The sequence below is a fragment of the Arctopsyche grandis genome, chromosome 1, assembly GCF_051622035.1.
Source record: "Arctopsyche grandis isolate Sample6627 chromosome 1, ASM5162203v2, whole genome shotgun sequence".
Classification (NCBI taxonomy): domain Eukaryota; kingdom Metazoa; phylum Arthropoda; class Insecta; order Trichoptera; family Hydropsychidae; genus Arctopsyche; species Arctopsyche grandis.
The window spans coordinates 10,748,731-10,767,502 of NC_135355.1; the positions used below are offsets into that span (position 1 = coordinate 10,748,731).

The window sequence follows — 18,772 nt, forward strand, 5'->3', positions numbered from 1 at the left end:
GCGAAATAATAAAATTATCGCCTGTGGCCACGTGGCCATTTCGATTACGGTCGAAAGTTAGCCGGTAAATTTTTCCATAAAAAAAAGGTTCTAATTACGCCATTATTCGTCAGTATTACATTTCTAAAGTTGTTTTCTTAAAGACGAACAAGTCTACGATAACAGCAAACTTTTTATGGCACTTGCGGTAAAAACTAGAATTCTGTTTATTGATCTGTAGATAATTTGCGGTAGGTCAAGCGAAATTTAAAAACAAAAACAAACGCAAAGTATTCAAGCTAGCAATCGATATTTACAATACATATCTATGATAATGAAAAAAATACTCACGTTTATATGCGAAACTATAAATTTAAAATGACGGACAATGAAAAATATAATAATGTAATCAGCGATGCGGCAAAATCTTATGCACGGAGAGTGAAATTGCACGAACGATTAGCGACAATCATTCCGAAATATCATAATAATATTGTATATTATAACGAAATTAAAGCGTAATCGCTTTGTTTTAGAGTTGTGTGGTGTTTTAAAAAAAATCTTACTTGTTTTGTGTGAGATTTGCACCAGAAAAATCGCGGATTTATCGGAGGAAAGTAGCGCGCAGAGCAGAAACGACTGATCGAGCTGGCGACTGATCACCGACTGACTGACTAATAAAACAGCTGGTTGACTTTCTTGGAACAAGTGGAAAATTGTTTTTGCCTGTGTGTACATCGTGCATGTGCAATTTTGCGTAAACGACTGACTATCAATGGGAAGTCACATAATTGATTATACATACATATGCCAGCAGCATAGCTCGGTTGTTAAGCTTCTGCTTAGCGTCGTGAGGTGCCGGGTTCGATCCCAGGGACAGGCCTCGAGTGAAAATGAATTTTCCAGAGTATGCTGCTGGTTAGAACTGAATTTGTGACTCCAGGTTGATCGTTTCCTATCAGATTTTGCCCTGTAAAAATTGGCCAAAAATCCTTCCTATACAATATGTCACCAATAATTTGGGGTTGATTAATGTGCAGTAAATAAGTTTGTGTACGGTTTGATAGATGCATCATTGATTTGCGAGTTTTTCAGTGTCTCGTAATTCAGTTACTTATATAATGAAAAAATGCTGCAATATTTGTAATTGGCCAGGAAGGCGCATTGGGGTTGCCTGTAATGCCTTCCTGGTATGTGTTGTCATAAAAAAAATACAATATATGGACACATTATACAATCATTTTTGTATTTTATCAAAATTATGATTAAAAACTATATTGCTTAAACGTAAATCACAAAACATTTTTTAACATTTCAGCTCAATATATAAATGGCTCATAGACAAATGGATAAAATCATGTTTCACAGAATGGTATACCAATAATAATTGTACAAAAAAAAAAATTGCGTACGACAGTTTGCACACAATAGTTTATTATCTTGTGATAAATTATCGAAAAAGCCATTGTAAACAAAATTACGTTTTACGTGAAAATACCTAATATTTTCACTAGGGCAATATCATTTTGGACGGTGGGCCAGGTTTCAACAATTCTCGTTAAATGAATTCTTCGCTTCTATACTTGAATATAATTTGGCACCAATTTTGAATAAGATTAATAATTATGTACATATGTCTGTAATGAAACGAAAACCTTATAAATTGTAAATTCTAGGATAATAATTTTATTTAAAATAATTAATCTGCTTATAAATATTTAACTTATAATTTAGATAAATCGTAATAAAGTAGATATATTGGAAAATGTTCCTGGAATGATTACTTCGATGATCCTATGTAGTACCAAGCCGACGAGACTAGTATAAAAACGGAGAGTTCATTTAACGAGAATTGGGTGTTTCGCAGGGGACCCCATTTTGGGGCAGGGTAAGTTGCCAGTTTAGTAGCACATTATATAAATTAAATAATATCTAAAGGCTAGCGAAAATATAACAAACAACGTTCTCTTCTTCCACTCTCAACCTAACATGTCCTTGGCGCATGGACTATTTTATTTTAATTAGTCAGAAGGACAATATTGGTCCTCGTGGTTCATAGAAAATATGCAACACTACTATTAGATATCCATTGATCTAATAAATATAATTACAATCAATAATCTCGTTACCTTGCCGTTTAAGAAATAATTTTCATTTTATAAATTATAATGATTCCTTAAAAAATATAAGAATAAATAAATATAAAAATATATAGCCGGCAGTTTGGCTTAATGGTAGCGTATATAATTAGTACCACTGAGACCGAAGGTTCGAATCGTCAAACTGCTGGTTAGGTTTGGGGGTTTTGTGACTCCAAATCGATCGTTTATATATACAGAGTTTGCCAATTTTATCTGATCATTGCTGAAACGGTTCCTGAAAAATTGGTATTAGATCATTTCCTGTTGTCACAAAAATCTGTCTGTGTATAATTTGTAATAATTATGCACAGTAATCTGAAATCTATAGATATCTCAATAGACATCTCTATAATTTCGTATTTATTGTATGTATAAAAATTGTATACAAAAATCTAAAAATAATCCATAGATGTTTCTATGATTATTATTTCTGATTAATTTTTATATAATTAATTGTTATATGCTATATATTCTTATTGTATATGTATTATTGTATTTCGGATTTCTGATTGTTTATGTATTCTGTATTTCTTTATCGTACACCCGTCGCATTGGAGCGATCTGTAATGACGAGTGTATTATTTTATTTTTATTGTAACAATAAAAATAAAATAAAGCAATTGTCTAGTTCGACCTCTGAAGTGACCATTTTTTCATTCATGCCCTAATTACCATCCGACCCTTATTGTGAAAAATCAATTTAAATGTATGTAAATAGTATAGGGAATATATAATGTATTATATGTATGCATACATTTGTAGTATAAAAAAATTGAAAAAAAAATTAACAAAAAAAAAAATGTTTCCATTTATAATCCATCCGCCGTAGGAAGACACAGGTAAAACGCACATGCTGTCCTTTTCAATCAATCTCGACCAATAGCATTTCGTATGTACAATGTTCTGTTATCTATACGAAATGCCATTGGTCGACAGGCAGTGAAAGAGACAGCACGTGTGTTATAATTAAGTGTCGTCCTACAGCGGATGGATTATAAATATTAAAGATACAATCTTCATTTTTATCAATTATAATATTTTTTTGCATAAAATTCATTTGGCAAGAAAAATTAACATTAATTTGAACAAATCTCAAATTTCACTTGAAACAACATTGGAGACGAATCAGGATTAGAATTGCATTATGAGATCTATTGCATTAACAGTAACAGGACCATCGCTATACATATATTTTACATACACATACATACATATGTACTTCCGCGATAATGAATTGAGGTGTAGATTGAACGAAGGCCAAAACCATTTCGAGTAAAAGCAATAAGTACGATAGCATTCGTACATAGTAATACCAAACGCTGTACGCTGATAGTCTCACACCCTACTTCGAATTGTATTGCAAATTACAAGTAAAAAATCTTCTTCGTATTATGAAACACGTGGGTAAGATGATACCAACTGAAAATAAAACTCTTCTCATAGTTTGATCGGATTATAGCCGAGTTCTACCATAGCACATTTTTCGTCTCGAGTTGTTATTATAATCTACTTACACAATATTTTTTTTTATGGTATTTATTTGTTTACCAAACTATTTATATTGTGGTAGATAAAAAATTGTAGCATCTGCTGGTGTTAACAGAAAGATAATATGTTTTTCGCGTCGGATTGGTGCGATTTGTGACGTTTGGGTGTGCGATAAACGCCAACGTCGACCTTGACGTCGACAAACAACGACGTGGAAAACAAGCGACCGATGCGAAAATCGGGGAAAATGCGCCACGGCGAGAGGGGCGTGTCGGGAAAGTTGTGGAAAATCCCGTCGCGTCGGGAAAATCGAGCGGCGGCCGAGCCGAGTGACTCACATGCTGCATAACGGATCGAATACGGTGCGGTCTGTTTTTGACTCGATTTAGTTCTATGTAATTTTACATTAGAATCGCACATATTCATTTCAGTTATGCAGTTTCTGGTGTTAGTAATATTCTGTCGAAGCAAGTTAATTCCGAATACATGTAAATACATACATATATACGTACATATGTATGGGTAATCAAAAAATTACGATACAAACGAAACGGTTAGTCACCGGTTCAAAGGACTCTTTGCGTTTTAATTGTATTGTTATAACAAAGCGGGAAGTTGACCATTGTGTGAGTTTTATCGCAGATAACGTAAAATAAATAAATAAAAGAAGCGTTTGCGTTACAATTTGCGCATTGGCCAAAATCAATATCTTTACTTCCCATGGACAAATGTGAAAAAAATCCTAATTTTATCAAAATATCAGTAGATAGGTGGGGGGGGGGGAGAGGCTATGAGGCCGCCAGGCCCACCAAAATTAAAAAAAAATAAGATTATAACTATCACGACCGTAGCCAGAATTTTTTAGGGGGGGGGGGCAGGAAAAACACAGGCGCAGCCCTCCTCAGAATTCACGGAAAATTAGGGTAAGTGTATATAAATATTTGGAACATACTCTTCAGCACATTTAAAAGAAATATTTATACAAAGAATGTATACTTGCATCAAGTTGAATAGAATAATCAATTTTTCGTTATTTTTATGACTTTTTCAGACCAACTTATAAAATTAAATTTGCTATGTTTTCGTAAAAAAACTTACGTTTACGGCGCTTTAATACAGTTTTCCTGTTTATTCAATAAAATTAATAAACCACGTGTTCAATTCAAGGAGCAAAGATTTATCTCGATAAGTACGAATTCTCATACTTATAATACGCTATTTTTTTTAAATTAGGGGAGGCTGGCTGTGAGAATTATGTCAAGATACATATAACACACGATCGTGAATGAATTATTGATGTTCTAGTCGTATGAACTTAATATTCTAGTCGTATGAATTCCCTTGATAAATATTTCATTTAAAAGTACCGAATAATATGTCCCTAATATTTAAATACATTAACCCTAATTTTACGAAAATTTTAGGAACGAAAGAAAGCTTAAAATTACTTTAATTTTTATTAATAATTAATCAATGTAGAAAATATTTCCAAAGAACACCCATAATTTGAAAAGTTATATGTCTGCATGAAATAATGACAATTTCTTGCCAGTAGAGCGTTAGAAAGAGCGCCAGTAGAACCTAATGCCTGTTATGGTCCGTACGCACCAAACCAACGACGATTTTGGGCCAACTTTTAAAACCAGTAGCGTACAAAATATCGAAATAAAAATTAAATTAAAAAATTGAAATTAAATATCAAAATTAAGCTAACGAGCGAGATTGAGCTAAAATTAGATCATCGTTGATGTTTTGAATTACGACGATACGCATTACAACCATTACGAGAGAAAAAAACCTTGTTGTTATTTCTTATTAAAAGTCGTCACGATATACTGCTGTGTTTCCGCCGCCGATGAGACATTAAACAAAAAAACTGTCGATGATTTGTCAAAGGGTTTTTTTTCTTTCGTCGAAATAAAATTAATAATCACACATTATCCGATAAATTTTACCTCTGAGATGGATTTAATTATTTGATTTATTTCGACGAGAGAAAAAATTGAAGACATTATCCGATAAAATTTACCTCTGAAATGATTTAATTAATTGATTTATTTCGACGAGAGAAACAATTGAAGACTAAGAAAATTTCGTTTGATAAACCGACAACGTACCGGATTGGGACCATCGCTCGGTCACCCATACTTATACATGAGATATTCTCAGTAACTGCGCATTACGGGGAAGTAAAAATAATAATTCTTTGATTTTTTTTTCGATCTTAGTGCGTATCTTCGTAAGTCAAAACATCTTCCTCAAACAAAAGTCGAGGATTACCTGTATGTGATTGTTGATGATCTAATTTTAGGTCAATCTCGAAAATTTATTTAAATTGGGCATGTTCTGTTTTAACTTTCAATATTTTATTTTAATTTTAATATATTGATTATAATTTTATTTTGATATTTGAATTTAATTTTAATATAATTTTAAATTTTTAAATTTAATTTTTATTTCGATATTTTGTACGCTACTGGTTTTATCCTGCTGGTTAAAACGTTGGACCAAAATCGTCGTTGGTTTGGTCCGTACGCAGCATTACAGTGTATTGATGGCGAGTGGCATGGTCTCAAATTTCAAATTATATGACCCGTAAAATGTTGCAATATTGCACTTAAGTGACGACACATTTTATACTTATACGAATAAATTTTATTTTTTGTATCATACATATATACCAGGAAGGCCTTACAGGTAACCACAATGCGCCTTCCTGGCTAATTACAAACATTGCAGCATTTTTTTAAATTTAATTTTATGAATTACGAGACACTGAAAAACTCGCAAATTAGCGAGACATCTATGAATTGTACATAAATTTTATTGTACATTAATCAATCTCAAATAGTGGTAACATAGTAGGTAGGAAGGATATTTAGCCAATTTTACCGGGAACGTTTCAACAATGAAATCAGAGAAAATTGGCAAACTCTGATAGGAAACGATCGACCTGGAGTCACAAATATCCAGGTCTGACCAAAATTATTTTCGTTTTCAATATATAATAGAAATTCAAAGATTTAGAGTTACCAATAAAAGTATAAATGACACTAACGCAATATGCCCGAATGCTGCCGCAGTGGCGGCATTGGAATAAAGGGCGCCACAGACGCTCTGGAATATCGGGCGGTATGTCTTGCGGCGACCGATGTCTACGCAGACCGTAGCGTGTGTATGAAAATTCACCGTCGGGTCGAATCGCATTCAGTACGCCGCACGACGAACCAAATTCTGTTCGTTCGCCGCACGGTCTACCGCAAGACATACCGCTCCGATATTCCAGAGCATCTGTGGCGCCCTTAATACGGCAAGCCAGCAGCATAGCTCGGACGTTAAGCTTCTGCTTACCGTCAAGAAGGTGCCGGGTTCTATCCCTGAATGAAAATGAATTTTTCAGAGTATGCTGTTGGTCAGACCTGGATTTGTGACTCCAGGTTGATCGTTTCCTATCAGAGTTTGCCAATTTTCTCTGATTTCATTGTTGAAACGGTTCCCGGAAAAAAAAATTGGCTAAAAATCTTTCCTACCTACTATGTCACCACTATTTGAAAAATTTGATTGATGTACAATAAAAATTTATGTACAATTCATAGATGTCTCGTTAATTTGCGAGTTTTTTCAGTGTCTCGCAATTCAACGACTTATAATAAAAATGCTGTATTTGTATTTGTAATTGGCCAGGAAGGCGCATTGGGATTTACCTGTAAGGCCTTCCTGGTATATATGTAAAATAAAAAATAAAATAAAAATAAAATAAAACCTCAATGCCGCCGCGCCGCTATGGCGATATTCGAGTGCAAAGAGTTAATAGTAAGAGTCGATTGGACGCGTCACAGGCTAGAAATTAGTACCTTGGTATAGAAAATGCTCAACAACAATTAAGTGCAAACGCAAGATTTACATTAAATTGTATTTCCTCCATTTAATAAAGCGACAGTAAGTCAAATAATTTTATTGGAGGATGCGGATTTTGAATTTACAATTACGTATTAATACAAAAAGGAAAGCCGTTCAATTTTATTAAAAATTACACACACAACTAAAACCTTCGTCACGAACCTTGAGAGTGATACGCATACAAAAATCGAATATGTTCAATCCGAAGTAAAACCGGCGAGACAAATAAGTATTTAAGTTAATGGAGACAAATGAGAATTTAGTTTGATATTTGAGATATTTGGCGATAATTCACATCGAAAATAATTCCCAACGGAGCGACACGAAGAATATGAAAGCGTACATATGTATGTATTTATACTGATCGAATTTTTCAGAAGCATATAGAAGCCTCTCGGTTATGAAGTTTGTACTGGCCTCTTTTGACGTTGGGACAATTGTACACAAAAATGCGTGTGTGAACGTTAAACGGGTTACATCACAAATGTGAAACCCTACCAGGATAATCGCCGCTACGAAAATCGCTCGCGCGGATCGCCTGTCGCACGAAAATCCACCACACAGGAAAATTGCCGTACAGAAAACTGCCCAAATACTGCTCAGCAAATTCTTTTTTTATGAGATTTGGGCAGTTTTGAGAAATATTTGGGCAGTTTTCTGTGCGACGAATTTTCGTGCGAAAGGATATTCGCGAGAGCGATTTTCGTAGCGGCGGTTATCCTGGTAGTGATTCACATTTGGTATGTAATCACCGAACCAAACTGTTCCATCCAAGAATGTGACCGTGGATTGAGCCGTCTTGCGCGGTGGATCATCGTCTCATGAGCACGGGATTTTTGTACGTTCATATGTAACTTGTTGATTTTATTTCTACACGCACGGATCGAATTTACGAATAACACTGTGGATTGGTAAACAGAGACATTTACATACATATTTCAAGATATGTATGTAGCTTCAAAGAAGTGAGTGGAGGTCAATCGAAATCGAGTTTTTCCTTTATTCTGAATGTAATATGACCATACACATACGTACATATGTACATTTGTATATTGTACATAATATTATATGTAAACATGTGTATCTAATGAGTTGAGTATGCATCCAATTGGCACCCAGGGAAAACGGTTGATCCAGACAAATAGGTTGAAATAATCTCCGAAAAGCAACGCTCACTGAAGTGGAAACTACAACATTCAGGCACAGCAGCAACGATTTCATTAAGAAGTCGGATAGCTCTTGGAATAGGAGCCATTCGACAAAGAACTGTGCAGGCAGAAGGTACAACCATCAAATGATGATCTATCACGCAAAATTAGTTCCAGCAAAGATGGGCATGACGTATCACCTGGTAGAACCAGGAGAACAGAACGAATTAATGATAAGTTTCTTCCTTTCTATGTATGTACATATATCATATATCAGTTTAATCCTTTTTGGAAGAATTCGCGTCGTATCGGACGTCAACAATTTGCCGATAGTTGTCATCAAGAAATATGTATATTATTTGATATTCATTTAGCATAACATTGGTTTCAAAATTTTTATGAAAATATTCGAAAATAGCAAATTATAAAGATTGATGGGTTTGATTTTCCATACGATTTTCAATCTGATTGTTCAATTTTAATGATCTGTCTTGATCAATCGACAGTTAAATGCTTTACGAATTATTCTTAAATATAAATATAGGTATGTATGTAATAAAAAATTCACCTCTACGAATCATTAAGCGTTTGGAAGATTTTCGCGATAACAAAACTTCCGGATGATAAAAAGTGTCATTTCATGTGGCGAGATCGGTTAAATGTCAGCAAAAACAACGATTAATTTGATGAAATACGTCAATTTAGCAAGAAATGAAAACAAAAACAAACGAACACATTTATAAAAAAATTCAAATTTGAATACATTAATGGAATATAAATAAATTATCACTTTGAACATTACGCAAGTTGCATTTCAATACGTATACCATACTCGAAAACGTCACCTAATCGGAGATAGTGCTTAAATTATCATTCATAATATAATGTAATGACAATATTTATTAGCATACATACATACATATTCGTTTACATGTCCCCCAAACGATGTTTATTGAACTTCAACAATGAAAAAAACCTCTGGCTTCATTTGGTTATTAATTATTCATAGCATTTTCATAGTTGTATAAATAATTTTTTTTAAATTTGTTGCAAATATATGTATGTACGTACAAGTTGACAACGTACGATTTCAGAATCTACCTTGACCTCACTATTGTATTAGGCGTGTATGTAAATACATAGTAAACAAGGCTTATAAATAAATCAGACATTGTGTAAAAGCATTCTTACGTGGTGAAAATTATTCGCATAGAATTTCATACTTTATAATAATAATACATACATAATTTACATGTACAGAATTTCATAAGTACTTTCATAATTACATGTACATGATCAAGTTCAAACGATCAAAATTTTTTGACATATAACATTTGTAATGAGTAATGACTAAAGGACGATGAATAATTAAGGCAAAATGCTTTCGCTATTGTTGACTTGGTCAAAAACCTTTTTTTATTTGTGTTGGAAAGTTTATAATTATTCGGCATCGCCCTAATGACTAGTCTTAGGCGGTGGAGCGTGGTTTTTCCAGGAAAGAGGGCGTTTTGGGGCTATTTTCCAGGAAACAGGGCAAACTACAAAGCTAGAGAGCAAAAAAAAGGTTCACCATAAAAATGAACAATGCACAGCGAACAATGAACAATGAACGGCGCAGGGTCGCGCCGGCCTATGCTAACGACTAGAGAGCGGCGCGGAAATGCGTTAGCACAGAAAAAAATGGGATCCTTTTGTCAATTTCTATTGTTAACCTTTTTTTTGCTCTCTAGAGAGCAAATAAGAATATAAATAGAAATTAACAAAAGGATCCCGTTTCGGCGCATTCGTCCGCCGAAATCTGCTAATGACTAAAGGCCGGAAAACCAAGGTGCCGTCTTAAAAAAAACGGACCCAGAGGGTGCTGCGTATTGTTCATTGCATTGTTAAAGGTTCGCCGAACGTTTTTTTTTTACTCCAGCTTTGTAAATAGAACTAAACCGCCCCGATTCCTAGAAAAAGCACTGACTATCCGGTGTCTACTAATGACCATCCGCCCTCTATTAATGACGAAACAAATAAGGTCAAAAACTATTCAAATCTGGATTTAATATATAAAAGATTGAATCGTATATGTTTGATAATAATTATGTAAATAAATTTGTCGATATCTGATGGCTGCATTGTCGGATTTCAGAGGCAAACACACACAAAAGCGCGTTATTTGACCATAAATGCTTGCGCGGCTGACACGAATTGCATACGTCTACACTTCTTTAGTTAATCATGGAAATTGTTATTTTATGTGTTCAATTCAAATATTTTATATACAATGTACGTCACGGCCGTAGCCAAGATTTGAAGGGGGTGGGGGAGCTGAAACACTTAAGAGCAAAGAAATCGTCCACGCCGATCTCTAGTGATAAGTGATAAGACAAGTTGCAACTTTATTTCTACCCCCATTTCCACGGTGAATTTTCCAGAATTAGTCAGTTGCGAAATTTACATGACAAGTGAATTGCATGACGTCACATAGGGGTATAGTTTGTCCAAGTGGGGTTGCGAATATAATGGATCACGAATGCAGTATGACGCAACGGTGTAGCTTAAACTTGACAATGTCGATCATCGACCCGAAGAAAGGCTTCTTGATGGTAGTACGAATGGGTGGTTGGGTGATATTGGTGGCGCGAGATTGTCGTGCGATAGTGCTGTCCAATGACGTTGCCAGTGCGGCGGTCGCGCCACCTCACGCTAGGCTTTGTGACGTCAGAACCTGTTCCGATTTTCACCATCTGACATAGTCGTGGTCGACACACGTGGAGGACAACCTCTGGCACATCAGAGACTGACGAATTAAAAAAAAAATCAACGAGTTCAATAACACCACACCCTAAGAACCGTGAGGATGAAAATTGCGGTCTAAGAATTTTCTACATTGATTCTCAACAGGTCAATAGAATCTCTGGGGGATGACTTATTGCGTAAAAATAGGTCATTTTGGCATTCTAATAGTTTATAAAATATGTAATTTTTTTGTGTTTTTTGTGCACCCAAGCGGTGCGCTCCGTTTTACTAACCCGCAATATCCCGAGACACGTTTTCTCAACTTTTTGTTTGCTTAAACAGGAGTTTAAGCAATTATACACACAAATGTTTTTTGTATAAATGTAATCTTTAATATACGAGACATGTTGTGATCATTCATAGATTTTTAAGCTATTAACACACCTTTCAAATATAAAAAAAAACGGTTAAAAATCAATTCTTACTACTTCTTACTGTTTATCTAGTGAAATAAAAATTTACTATGTAAAAAATTTTCGTATGTGTTTTGTATATACAAATATAATCAGTGGCGGCTCGTGGATAAGATATCTGGAGGTGCTGCGGTTGATAAAAAATAAAAATAAATGTTTATTTGGATTATATTTTACTATTAATATCAAAATTATCAAAATTAAACATTATATGTATTTAATTTCATTAAAAAACTGATTCTTCTGTCTTTTTTCCTTTTCCTTGAAAAAAGGTCTATCACCTATTCGTTAAATTGTTCATAATCATTTTTTTTCAATTGACAGCATATACAAAGCCGTCAATCTTTCCTGAACCATTGTGTTTCTTATATATGTATGTCTTTATTTTATTTATTGATGAAAAACACCGTTCTGGCTCTGAGGTAGTTGAAGTTGTAAGCAGAATTTGAATAAGTTTTGTTATTTCCACACGAACTTTACATAAATTGATTGCAAAAATAAGTTTTAAAAATATTAATAAATCATTAATATGTACTATGCATTTCTTTCCTTGAGTAAAACACTTCTAATTCAGTTTGAAGTTTTTATTTATCTAGCATTGGATATGATTCAACGGTTAGTAGTAGATCTTCCATTGGCATTTTCTTTCAGTACTTTTCAAAATTTTCTTTATTAAATAATTTCACAGCTATTAATCGATTAGAAAAAGTATATTTCTCTTTTATATCCTTAATAATAACATCGCACATATTTTTGGCTTCTTGAGACTGAGATGAAGACAATTCGCTGTAATAATCTCGTATTTGTATAATGGCATTAGTAAAGCATTTTGAATAGAAGTTTTCTTTAATTCAAAATGCATCGATATTACTAGATTGCATTTGGTTGTAAATAATTTCTACGTGCGGTATTAATTTGTGAAAAAGTTCTAACCAAAATAAAAAATTGTCATCATTTAATGTATTCAGTAAATTGGTAGAATCTGTTATTTTTTTATCGGCATTTTTGGAAAAAGATTTAAGGTCTTGAAAATATTGCCTCGACTTCTCTTGATTTTGATACACTTAATTAATAGTTAGAGCCATGATTCTGTTTCGAAAATAGGTGCAAATATCGCTTTTAAAAAAATTAGTTTGCCAAATAAATTAGAAGAAATAAAACTGTTACAGTGAGGTTTAGAAGGAAGAGTAGAAATGTAGAACGTGTAAGAGGTGTAGAAGGAAAGACGAAAGCAGAAGGAATGACGAAAAGTGAGAGGTGTCGGGCGCGCGCATACGACGCAAAATACATTGTACGTCTCGTACGCCGGGAGTGGCAGTACGAGACCAAGCTTCTAGCGCGAGCTCCCTCCCCGCGCCCCTCCTTCGCCCACTCGGCATATTCCAACGAAAACCGTACTGCACAAAATCATAAACGATGCCTCACTTTCTGATATCAGTACCGCGATGTATTATCATTATTGGATGTATCGGTGTGCGGGCGAGCTTAATACACGCTTAAATAATATTGATATTTTCATATAATATACATACATTTATGTATATAATAATATTAAATTTTTCTCAATTTTCTTGGGGGTGCTGCAGTACCGCAGTGCGTATGGACGAGCAGCCACTGCATATAATACAAACTCGACGACAAAATACACCGTAAAAAATGGGAAAACGAGTCTTGAGATATTGCAAGTTGGTGGAACAAGGTAGACCCATACCCAAGAAAGTAATCGTGGGAACATGACGATTTTCTGAAAATAGCATTTCCCCCATACAAATTCATATATGTAGATTCATGTATGTAGACTATGGGGAAAAATTATTTCAAATTGCAAATGATTTTTTAAGTTGAACTTATAATGTTTGTCGATGTTTTATAAGCATGTAATGAACAAGAGTTCCATGGTTCTACTGAGATTTTTGATTCATGTATAATAAATATGTAGATAACCTTTCAAGCACGGTCAATTCCGCATAGGATGTAAATAAGCATGTAAGAATTGTTGAATTTGCATAGTCACTGCAAACATTATGCAATAATTATATTCACAAAACATTAGTCTTATCTCAACAAAGTTTGGATGTCTCAAATTATACAGTTGCAATGTATTTGTAAAATCAATAGTAATTTCAGGTTGAAAATTATTTTCTATTTTTTTTTAATTGAGATGAATCAACTGTTACGTAAGTCATATGTAAACATTCTTAAGAATGTGAGATGTGGAAAATAAAATACTGGTCAAAACAATCACAGTGGTCCCACAATAAGAAGCAGAGCTATTTTGATCGTGTTTACCGTTAACTTCGCGATAGTGAAAACGATATGTTTTGATTTGTCATTCGTGCAATTGTGGTGTTGAATTGTTTTAAAATGGATTATTTGTTTATTAGGGTAGAACCAAAACAGAAAACAAGTACGAGTTAAAAAAAACGTTTATGTATGTATTAAAATGAGAAGAAAAAAAATTGATTAAGAACGATATAAATTGTACAACAAATACACTTGGATTAATCTCAAGGTGAGATGATAGAACATATTATGTATGTACATACTTACATATGTACATATGTATATAAAAATAATGGTTATGTATGTATTTGTGACTGGTCTCCGTGACGAGACAGAATGTTAAATTACAGAAAACGCAAATATCGGAATGCAAAGATCGAAAATCGAAAGATCTTAAGTCGAAAGATCAAAAAAAAAAATGGTGCATGGTAAACGGTACATACTCGCTTAATTTGCGCGAGCAGGATACAACAGGAACAAGAGGAACATGCTTTTCCTCCCGTATTCTGCTCACGCACGTTAGAAGCCCTAGACGGCATTTAATCATGGGGGCGCGGAGGGGCGAAGCCCTAAAAGGCATTAACTAAAGGGGGCGAAGCCCTAAACGGCAATTTATCATGGGAGCGCGGAGGGGCGAAGCCCTAAAAGGCATTAACTAAGGGGGGGCGAAGCCCTAAAAGGCATTAACTAAGGGGGGGCGAAGCCCTAGACGGCATTCAATCATGGGAGCGCGGAAGGGCGAAGCCCTAAAAGGCATCAGCTAAGGGGGGCAAAGCCCTAGACGGCATTTAATCATGGGGGCGCGGAGGGGCGAAGCCCTAAAAGGCATTAACTAAGGGGGGCGAAGCCCTAGATGGCATTCAATCATGGGGGCGCGGAGGGGCGAAGCCCTAAAAGGCATTAACTAAGGGGGGCGAAGCCCTAGACGGCATTCAATCATGGGGGCGCGGAAGGGCGAAGCCCTAAAAGGCATTAACTAAGGGGGGCGAAGCCCTAGACGGCATTTAATCATGGGGGCGCGGAGGGGCGAAGCCCTAAAAGGCATCAGCTAAGGGGGGCAAAGCCCTAAATGGCAATTGCTCAAGGGGGCGTGGAGGGGCGAAGCCCTAGAAGGCAAAGGCTCAGGGGGGCGCCGAGGGCGAAGACATAGAAGGCATCAGCTAAGGGGGGCAAAGCCCTAGACGGCATTTAATCATGGGGGCGTGGAGGGGCGAAGCCCTAAAAGGCATTAACTAAGGGGGGCGAAGCCCTAGATGGCATTCAATCATGGGGGCGCGGAGGGGCGAAGCCCTAAAAGGCATTAACTAAGGGGGGCGAAGCCCTAGACGGCATTCAATCATGGGGGCGCGGAAGGGCGAAGCCCTAAAAGGCATTAACTAAGGGGGGCGAAGCCCTAGACGGCATTTAATCATGGGGGCGCGGAGGGGCGAAGCCCTAAAAGGCATCAGCTAAGGGGGGCGAAGCCCTAAATGGCAATTGCTCAAGGGGGCGTGGAGGGGCGAAGCCCTAGAAGGCAAAGGCTCAGGGGGGCGCCGAGGGCGAAGACATAGAAGGCAAATTTTTTTTTTTTATTTGGTTTTTTTTTTATTTTTTTTTTGATTTTTTTTTAAATTTAATTATTTTTTTTTAATTAAATGTTTACTATTAGCTTAGTCATGTTTAAGCGGTTTATGTTATAAATACTGAGCGAAGCCGGGTAATACAGCTAGTTTACTATAAAACTGAAAATATTAATACAATACGATATTTGAACTATTTTAAATTGTAATCAACAACCTCGGTCGGACTTCTTTTTGTAATAATTTCAGGTTTTTAATTTAAGGTTTTTATTAATTTCATTTTGTAGTTCTAGTTTGTTGGCGCGGATTTGTCGGGTCACCGTTTCTGGAGAGCTTCTTTAATTTTAAGAATTTTTATTATTTGCAAGAACGGGGGTTGCAATTAATTTGTTTTATGTAAAATTTTACATGCCCTCTGCCTTTTTTAGCGATCGAAGCTCGTTCTTACAGATATTGTATCGTTTGAGTTATTAATCTGTAATTTAATTACTATGTAATTGTTACAATGCTTTGTTTTTATTTAAATGAAGAATTATTTTATTTTATTTTAGTATATAAACACATTGTAGACGACAGTACATATTAATTTAACGATGTACTATTGAATAAACTTTTTATTGTTATTTAACATATCGAGTTTGTTGAATTTATATTTATGTAATAAATTTAACTTTGCACAATTGAAAAGTTCGATATAATCTGACATTGAGATAAAAGGAAAAATATTAAATATTTTTAATTGGAATAGAGATATTGATAATGGCCACTGTAAACTAATAATTGGAAAAGATATTAATTTTTTTTTTATCTATAATGTGCGCCAGACTAAAATATCGATTGGACGGTGAATTGCGAATAAACTATAAGACGATACTTTTTTTGAAACGATGTGTATCTAAATCGATTAATACTTACATTTTTGCCAATGAAATAGATAGAAGTCGATGAATTTCGATAAAATATAAGGAAACTACAAACAACGAATCACGACCAGCCAACGCTAGCAGACACAGCTGGACACTAAAGTGACAGCCAGATTAAAGATTGCGGTCTAAGCACGTCTTTTTTTGACTATTACTCAGTTGAAAATTAATCTTTCTTTTTAAACTATCGATATATGTATAATAGTTCGGTGATTATTCCGCATAAAGCGAAAGCTACCTACGTGAAATATTGTACTAACGAGAACTCGAGTGCCACATATTCCGTATTCGCGATTATTGTGGCAACGATTGTCGTGCGCGCGATCGCAATTTGCGCAATAATCCGTCTACCATGTATAATGTATGTATATGTAGATGCGCCTTCACTTACCAATACATATTGGTTTCAATAGTTGTACGTGGACGTTTTAATGCAGAGTTCTCTTCCTCCACACTTTCAACCCTCCGAGCTCCTCAAATTCCAACACTGTATGGCACGTTTTAAGTCAAAAAAATTCTAAGGAAGGGGCTATCTATTCATTCTATATCGATGTATACCGACCATAGATGTAGAATAACCTAGATACGCCCTCACGCTGTAAGACGCTCTACCTGGCTTGGTATGCATACAGGCATCGTGCATGCCTTACAAAGCTAGCCGGAGCGGTTTTTGCGTTCCTTCCTTTTATTTTCACAACTTCCCCGCTAGTTAAACCCCCCGCACCCTTCAGTTAGTGGCAACCAAATTTGTATGTAATGGCTTATCTAGGTTATTCTACATCTATGATACCGATCCATTAAAAATATATAAAATCGTGAAATCCATAAATGACTTAACTCAATGAGTCAACACCGGCAATATTACTAACAATATTTTCCGTATCCAGTTCCCATATAGCAACCACATTTTCATGGTAACATGTAAAAAAAATTATATTTTTTTCTAAACCTGTAATATTTGAAAATGAAACTTTCCTTGTAGGAATCTCGTCGTCGTCATCGTCATCGAAACCTTCGAGAATATTCCGCAACAACAAACTACATTCCCGAAACCCAGACGACATGCACCTGCAGTCATTATATTAAACTCAGGCGGAACGCCCCTACCAGTCGAGTGGAACCAAAACGGTCGAAACACGCCGCCACCATTAAAATACATCGAGCGGAAAGGCGCCAAGCATTCCAGAAAATTCGACGCCTCGACGAAAACAAAATTCCTCTCGTACGCGTCAATAACCACTTCCATCAAGCATTCCAGAAAATTCGACGCCTCGACGAAAACAAAATTCCTTTCGTACGCATCAATAAACTAAATGCTCGTACAACCACTTCCACCAAGCATTCCAGAAAATTCGACGCCTCGACGAAAACAAAATTCCTTTCGTACGCGTCAATAACCACTTCCACCAAGCATTCCAAAAACACTATAAAAGGAGGTACAACCCAAACAACGCCAGTCGACCCACAGCAGCAAGAGTCGACCCAGAGCAGCAAGAGTCGACACACAGCAGCAGACCAGTCAACATCCAGCTCCTGACCAGCCACCACTTCACTACGCGGACTTGGAAGAACAACGAGCCAGCGACACTCTACCATATCCAGCGACTTGCCGAACATAGCTGAACGCCGAGCCAGCGACACTCTACCATATCCAGCGACTTGCCGAACATAGCTGAATGCCGAGCCAGCGACACTCTACCATATCCAGAGACCGCTGAACGACAAACTTTTGCCCACAAATACCATACCTTTGTACAACCATAGGCAAACAATAAAACTTTATAAAACTAGCACAACAGTGTTTCGTTAGGCCGGGATACGGTCAACACACATGTAACCCGCCTACATTGGTACTACTCCGACGTGATCTACGCAACCTTCTGATCATCCAACAGCGCTGTCAACACATCGCTACCCCGCCTACATTGGTGACCCCATCTTTGAACCACACAACAGTGTTTCGTTAGGCCGGGATACGGTCAACACATCGTACCCCGCCTACATTGGTGACCCCCGACTAAGAGCCACGCAGCCTTCAAAGCAGTCAACAAAGCAGCCCACAGTGCAGTCAACTTCCAACCTCACCATACCTGGTGACCCCCGACTAAGAGCCACGAAGCCTTCAAAGCAGCCTACATAGCAGCCCACATCGCA

At 36.1% G+C, this 18,772-nt stretch overlaps 1 protein-coding gene across 2 annotated transcripts in view; it reads right to left on the bottom strand.

The window, feature by feature from the left end:
- Lpin (phosphatidate phosphatase LPIN) overlaps nucleotides 1-16,768 on the bottom strand; it is a 42,173-nt gene extending 25,405 nt beyond the window's left edge. The window contains exon 1 of one of the 2 annotated variants that reach the window (XM_077440112.1): nucleotides 16,611-16,768. The gene's annotated coding sequence lies outside the window, so the exon portion shown is untranslated. Of the gene's footprint in view, nucleotides 1-545; nucleotides 779-16,610 lie in introns of those variants that run through there. The other variant, XM_077440120.1, reaches the window with a different exon arrangement.
- Between the last annotated feature and the right edge of the window lie 2,004 nt (nucleotides 16,769-18,772).